This window comes from Brassica oleracea, chromosome C2 (assembly GCF_000695525.1).
Source record: "Brassica oleracea var. oleracea cultivar TO1000 chromosome C2, BOL, whole genome shotgun sequence".
Lineage (NCBI taxonomy): Eukaryota > Viridiplantae > Streptophyta > Magnoliopsida > Brassicales > Brassicaceae > Brassica > Brassica oleracea.
This window is the reverse complement of record NC_027749.1, coordinates 18944255-18951746: the sequence shown is the minus strand read 5'-3', so window position 1 is coordinate 18951746 and position 7492 is coordinate 18944255. Positions and strand designations below refer to the sequence as shown.

Here is a 7492-nt window from a genome sequence, read left to right as displayed (position 1 = left end):
AAAGAGTTGAAATCATGCTTGGTCGGTTCAAATCAAGTGGGAATCAATCCGGATATAATCATACAAAACCAAAAAAATCGATTTGGGATTCTTTCCTCGGCACGGGATCGATCGATCTATTCTTACAGATCGGTCGATCTGTGTAAATCGACCTTCGCCGATTGAGTGAAATGGACCAGGTCAATCAGTATATATTTCGCGTTTTTTTTGTTCTGAATAATGATCGGGATCGATCGATCCACTATAACTTGTAAAGTGGGATCGATCGATCCCCCTTGTCGAACTCAATATATATCTTTTTTAAAAAATTACAATTTTAAGGGCGTTACTGCCATTTTGGAAAAAATTAGTCTAATAGGACATAAAGTAGTATAAATTAGTTTAAAGGGACATAGTTACCATTTTTTTGCTCTAAGAAAAACAGATTTCCCTATGTTTTTTACTCCCTTCGTTTTTGTTATTGGTGACGTTTTAGAGCTTTTGTTTCCAATTTTTTTATGCATAATATTAGTGACTTTTGATTTTATCTACTCTTTGCATTAATGGTTAAATTTTTATGCAGAATATAGTGACTTTTTCGATTTTATCTACTCTTTGCATTAATGGTTATAATCGAGGGTAAATTGCCCATTAAAACAATCTCTTATATATTAAAGGAAAAACATTGTAATAAATGCATTCACACTATAATAGACACGTGGCAACCTTACAATAATTTGATAATAAAAATGCTAACGCGTTCACACTATATTCATAAATGTGTTCACACTATATATTTCGTATTTTTTTTAATATAAAACCCACATGCATGTTTCCAATAAAACTTTGAATTTTTTAGTTCGAATCAAAACAAATAACGAATCAAAAGCTAAACTATATATATATATTATTTTTATTGTTTACGGATAAAGTTGGGCAAAATATTTATAAATTTTGATTTGATTCGTTATTCGTTTTGATTTGAACAAAAAAATATGGATATCCGTAACTCTACGAAGCAAATCAAATACTAAAATACAATATAAAAAAAAACAAATCACAAATACCAATATTATTAGGAACGGATATCTAATTCGATCTGTTATATGCATATATATACATATATGTATAGAATTATATATATATGTTATATATATGATAGTTTATATAAGTTTTACAACATTTTTATGAATTAAATTTATTATATTAGGTATTAAAATTTAAAAAGTTAAATAATATTTTATTTTTATTTTTATAATAAAATGTTATTATTAAAAAAATTCAATTATTTTAAAATTTTATTTTATCTACGGATCAAATCGGATATTCTTTAAAATTCTAAATCATTTCGGATATCAGAGTCACCGATTATCCATGTGGCTAAAGATTGAATCGACATGAATGCCTCCAAATACCCGGATATTCGACATGTACCCACCTCTATTTACGGATACAATTTTTTTTTCTTTATATGAAAAAAATTCACTAATGTCAAGGCCTTTTTAATTTTTAATTAATTTTAATTTTATCTTTCATGTATTATTTTGAACAAAAATGTCATTTAATATTAATTAACAATATCTTTATATATTTGTCAACTATTTTTATATACTCTTACATACACATACCTGTGCACTTTGATGTGAGCTCCTGGTGACTAAGTATTTACCACAACTGAAGTATCTTTTTTTTTTGGAAGTTGAAATATTTTTTTCTTAATACTTATTTCACTACTGACCAAATTGTAGTGAAATGATCTGTTTTAATAATTTTTTTTTTTTGAACTATTATCCGTTTACAAACTATGATATGAAACCATTGATTCGACATGACGACTATCTAAAATTCATAACATGAAAATAAACAAATAATAGCAATTTTTGGTTTTTATCGAAAAAAAAAACTAAAAAATCAAACATTCTAACCGAATAAACTAAAATAAATATTAATTTAAAATAATAGTTATATTTTAGGAGATTAAAAACCAAAAAATAACCTAAAACCGAACCGATATCTAGATTAAACAGATTTAATATGTTTTATTAAAAATAACTAAACTAATAATCACATTCCGCGCAAGACGCGGATTATTACCTAGTGATATAAGTCTAGAGGGAGTACTTTCAAAAAAGAACTAGATTATGATCCACACTTGGAAAGGTATATATATTTTTTGTTTTAATTTTTTTCTTATTTAAAGAAATTTAATTTTATAATGCAGGTGATTTGTATTTGAATAGTAAACATCATAGGAAATTTGTTTATTTCTTATAAGGCAGGTGAAAAATTCAGTGAAGCACATGGTAACGTAAGGAACTTTGAGTAATCATGTGTTTTCTTATCATTATTTCAGAGATTGTTGAGTTTGTATTTATATTCTGGGTTGCATAAATTTAGTTGAGGATAAATCAACCATGTTCTTTTAATAAACGTGAAAGGATAATTACATAAAACTAATTGTTTTTTAAATGGAGTCACCGTAACTGTTTTTAAATAGAGTTCACCATAACTGCTTCGTTGACATATGATGATCCATGGCTTATAGAATTATGTAAAAATTGTTTTTTTAAAGGTAGGTCCGGTGGCATAGAAAGTAATATTTCAGGTAGGAGTAGGGGTAAATATTAAAAATGATTCTGTTTTAATAAATTAAATTGTATTTGTTTAGTAATCATCATAGGAAATTTGTTTGTTTCTTATAATGCAGGTGGAAAATTCACTGAAGCACATGATAACGTAAGGAACTCTGAGTAATCATGTGTTTTTCATTATTATTTCAGAGATTGTTGAGTTTGTATTTATATTTTGGGTTTCATAAATTTAGTGGAAGATACATCAGAGCATCTCCAATGTAAAATTCCATTTTTTCCTTCAAAATGAAGTAAAATTGAAAATGGAGTAAAATTGCTCCAACCCTATTTCATTTTTCGTGATGAACAAACAAAAAATAGATTACTCCATTTTATGGAGTAAATTTCATTATGGAGTGAGATATGGAGTTAGGTTATAACATTCCTTACTATATATTCACTTTTACTCCATTTAAGAAGAAAAAATGGAGTGGGGATGAAAATGCTCTCAACCGCACTTTTTTATAACTAGGGACATAAGCTGGATACATTGTTCATGCGCTGTGTAGTTTTGTGTACGGAATTTTACTTGAGACCATTACCATTTTTAGCGCATTCATGTTCTAAAGCTAAGATTTATGCGGTTGGTTAATGTCTAATGAATTAGTTGTTAGTACATTATTTTTAAATAGTGTAAGGGAAGTGAAATAAAAACTGGTTTTAAGAATTTTACAAATTATACAAAAAAGTAATTGAATGGAGTCAATCCCAAAACAAAAAAAAAGAATATGTGTTTATTAGTGTATTTTGCATTGCATTGTAAAATTATGTTGTATATATGTTGTTTCAATTGTAATGTTTATGAGATTTAGGATCGAACGAAATGGTTAGGGGTAAATATTCATTAGTGAGGAAATATATGTTTTTATTTTGTTTGTTAATTATAATTGAAGTTGAAAATAGTACTGAAATGATATCGGAGGTTAAAACATAATAACCTTCCATATTAATAGTAAGATGGACTCATAATTTATTTCTCCTACACAATGGGCAATTTATTTTTGTATGAAGCCATTGATCATTCTAAAGAAAAGAGAAATTATGGCCGCATGTGAGAGAGCAAATATTGCTTACATAGTCGCAATTCTTGGAGCAGATAGTGCATATATTGTTTTCTTCCTTTGTTGTTGGAGGCCTATTAATTTCTTCTAGGTTTGTGATGTTTTGATTGTAGTCTCTAATGGTTTGTTATTAATTTTCTGTTTTTGGTTATGTTGAATTGCTACTTTTTACGAAGACTATCCTAATTATTTTTAGTTTCGGTGTGGATCTATTATTTGTAGTTTGTGGTTAATGAGATCTTCGTATGTATATGTTCTTTTCTCTCAAATGAGGTGATCGTTTGTTATTGTATGCTTTAAAAGGTGGTAACAAAAAATAATGTTTATAGTACAATTTTAATTTTAACAAAAAAATAGAATTCAAATAAACTGTTTTTCAAAAATTAATAACTGGTGAAATCTATAATATAATAGTATAGTTCTCTCTTTCTTAAACAAACCCTAGGACATACAAATGAACACTATACACCCAATATGCAATCTAATTATCAAAATGCATTTAATACAGTTTTTTTTTTTTTTTTTGATGACCTTGGGATTCCCAGGCGGTAAACCCAGACTAATCCCCACGAGGCCTTCCATCCGGGCACGCACGGTTATAGACGGGAAGGTGGCCAAGGCGACTCGAAACCAGGACGGGCACTCCAGCCGGAGTTCCAATACTACTACACCAAGAGCTCTTGGTTAAACATTTAATACAGTTCCCTCTTCCCTTTTTTTATTTTTGGTAAACAATCTCTTGCATGTTAATTAACTTAACTCGCAACTGTCTGCATATAGCATGCCAGTGTAAGACATTGATGAACCGATATTTATAAGGCATGTAAGACATTGATGAATCAATATTTATAAGCTCTTTACAATTTAGTAACGGAAGATGAATCATGACTCTCAGCCTTCATTATTTTTAGTCAAAGAGGTAAATGCGAACGGCAATCAGCAGATAAAAGATAAAAACAGTTTCGTAATTATTAAGTTTCTTGTGATCTTAAAAAAGATAGCTAAACATATCTTAACGTTTTAAACGATCAAAAGTAAGAAATAACACTGGATTTGTTCCTTAATATTCCAGCTCAGCATATGTTCAGGCTGCCCAAGCCGCCAATTAATTGTTGCCAGACTCTGGAAATTGCCTCAGTAAGGCTTAAGCTATAGTTGATTTGGCTATAATAAAAAAATGCATTTAGATGTGTTTCTGAAGAACTGTAAGCACACCAATGTCAAAAAGATGCAACAAAAAGCAAACATTTATCAACAAATGGAGTATTGAAATTTTGGTAACAAACAAACAACACACTCAACAAATATGATTACAAAGTACAACAGATTTGTCTGAACAACGTTACATGAAAGTGGAAAGAATGTGATACCGTCTTCACTTCACTGAGACCGTCTCAAATGTGGAGCCGTGGTATATCCTTCGAAGAAATCCACCACTGCGGTTTCAAGATTCTCCACAGAGTACTTCAAGTAGTTCTCTGGATGTCTCCCACTCTCTATGTGTCCCCTGAATCTCCCAAGAAACGATCTATAAGCCGGAATCAAATGCTCCGACAAAGATATCCTTAACTCTTCTCTAAGCTGAGCATCTGGAACAGACCACGTCGACTGAACCCTATGAACCTCTTCAAACATTGTATTAAAAGCTTTAAACCTCTCTCTCAAAAGCACTTTTCGACACACCGGAGGAGAAGCTTCCGCTCACATGCAACCCTTCGTCTCTCAAGCTGTTCAACACTCTGACCGACGTGGCTCTCTGATACTTAGTCGCTGCGTGTCTGAATATCCCCGTAAGCTTTCTCAAATAAAGGTCTCCTATAATCTCTCTCAACTCCGGCGAGCTTTTAACCTTCTGAACTATGTAATGCACATTGTTCATGAGAAAGATATGCGTCTTTGTAGTGCAAAGACTTCCCTTCTAGATTGAATTGTAACATCACCATAGTCCATATACAATGCAAAGCTAACGGTGTTCTTCCTTGAAGCTCACTTAGATCCATATCCGGCTTTACCGGATCATTAGTACACTTCAACCCCGCGCAGGGCTTCCACCAGTCTGCTTACCGTCTGCAATCAAGTTCAGATAGTTCATCACATACCTCGTCAACGGATGTATAGTTCCCCCAGGGACGGGAACAACAGAAGGCTCCCGCGATTGAATCTCAGTTGCCTGAACAAGAATCGACTCAGACGATTCCGAGTTAAAGATCTCTTCCATATCCGGCAACAAATCAGCCAACGCATCGTGTAAATCAAGAATCTTGAAAAGCTTCTCAGGCGATCTTCTGCTAATGCTGATAGCTTCAGGGAAAGTGAATAGCTGCAAAGCGGAGGATTTCACTATCTCCATGAAGCAAGTCTCCTCCACCTCTCCGCCGTCGCATATCTGCTCGCAGAGGCGCTTCTCGCTTGCGAACACAACCCTAACGCAAGCTTAACGTCCTAATCAAGGCGTTGAACGTCTCCGATCCCTAGCTGCTTGAAGATCGTTTCCATGGCGGATTTGCGTACGTTCCCGTATACTTGGAGGCACTCGCTGGAGTATCATGCGCTGAACAATTGATCTCAGATCGGAAACGGCTTCCGGAGAGACGAGATCGATCTCGCTTGTTGATTTGCAACTGCTTCTTGGGCTCGAGAACCGGCTTGAACCAGCGTCTGAACCGTCCGGTAGAACCAGATTCATTTCCTCCTGCTCCTCGCCCTCACCGTCATCAGGAGCCGTTTCGGTGTCTTCGAGATCGGCGCGGGTGGCGAAAGAGGACGCTGACGAATCGAGGAGGAGAGAGTCGGGTTCGAAACTGGAGGTTTGCGAGAGGAGGATGTTTCTAAGCTTGTCTTCGTGGCGGCTATCGGAGATGGAGACGGAGGAGACGAGGCGCTGGACTTCGTCGACTGCTTGCAAGTACCGATCCACTTCCACGCGATCGCTTTGGAAGATGAGATTCTCTTTCGCTTCCTCGGAGGTTGTTGAATCCCACCGGAGTATTATCTTCTCCGCCGTCTCGAGCGTCGCGTAATCGGAACCGTCGCCGCCGCGAATATCCGGTGAAAGGGAGCCAAAGAGGTGAGAGAAGAGTTCATTGTCTCTGGACTGAAAGATCAGCTGAGTCGTCGAAGAGGAAGTGACGAAGAAAGAAAACCATTAAACCCTCCAATAAGCCCAACACAAAACAATATATTTCGAAACCCACGCAAAGCCCGTGCGATAGAAATTTTTTTTTAAAAGTGGCTCCCACATACGTGTGAACGTGTCGCTTTAAGGAGGAGAGAAACTCTCCTATTATAACTTTACGAGAGATCATAAAAGCTTTGCCCGCAAAAGCTCTCTCCTGATGCATCACTCTTATTAATGACAAATCCTAACTTCTATTTCATGGTGACATGCAAACTCTGCTTCCTAAAACTCCGACAATGATGGATAAGAATTTGGTGGTCAGAAGTCTCAAGTATTCATGTGTGTTAGAGTGTACAATATCATTCTGTCCACAGTCTAGTGTCCACAATTCACATGGCCCAACCACATGTATTCATAAAACTTATATCCACAACTCTTCCATTCTGTACACAGTCGGGTGTCTATAATTATTTAATAAATTAAAATTTGAAAATTTAATAAAATACTGAAGTATGTATATATGGGTATCAAAATGAAAAGAAAAAAAAGTTAAATATATATATTATTACTATATATTTGTTTACATATTAGAAAATGAAATAATAATGAAATAAATATGGTGGGGTAAAAAGTATATTTTTAAAACAAAACTAATAAAATAAATAAATATGTACACATATTTGCCTAACCGCTGGATCACATTC

At 33.9% G+C, this 7492-nt stretch overlaps 1 pseudogene; it reads right to left on the bottom strand.

Annotated features, from left to right (window-relative positions):
* Window positions 1–4847: 4847 nt before the first annotated feature.
* Window positions 4848–6803, bottom strand: LOC106323624 (annotated as a pseudogene).
* Between the last annotated feature and the right edge of the window lie 689 nt (window positions 6804–7492).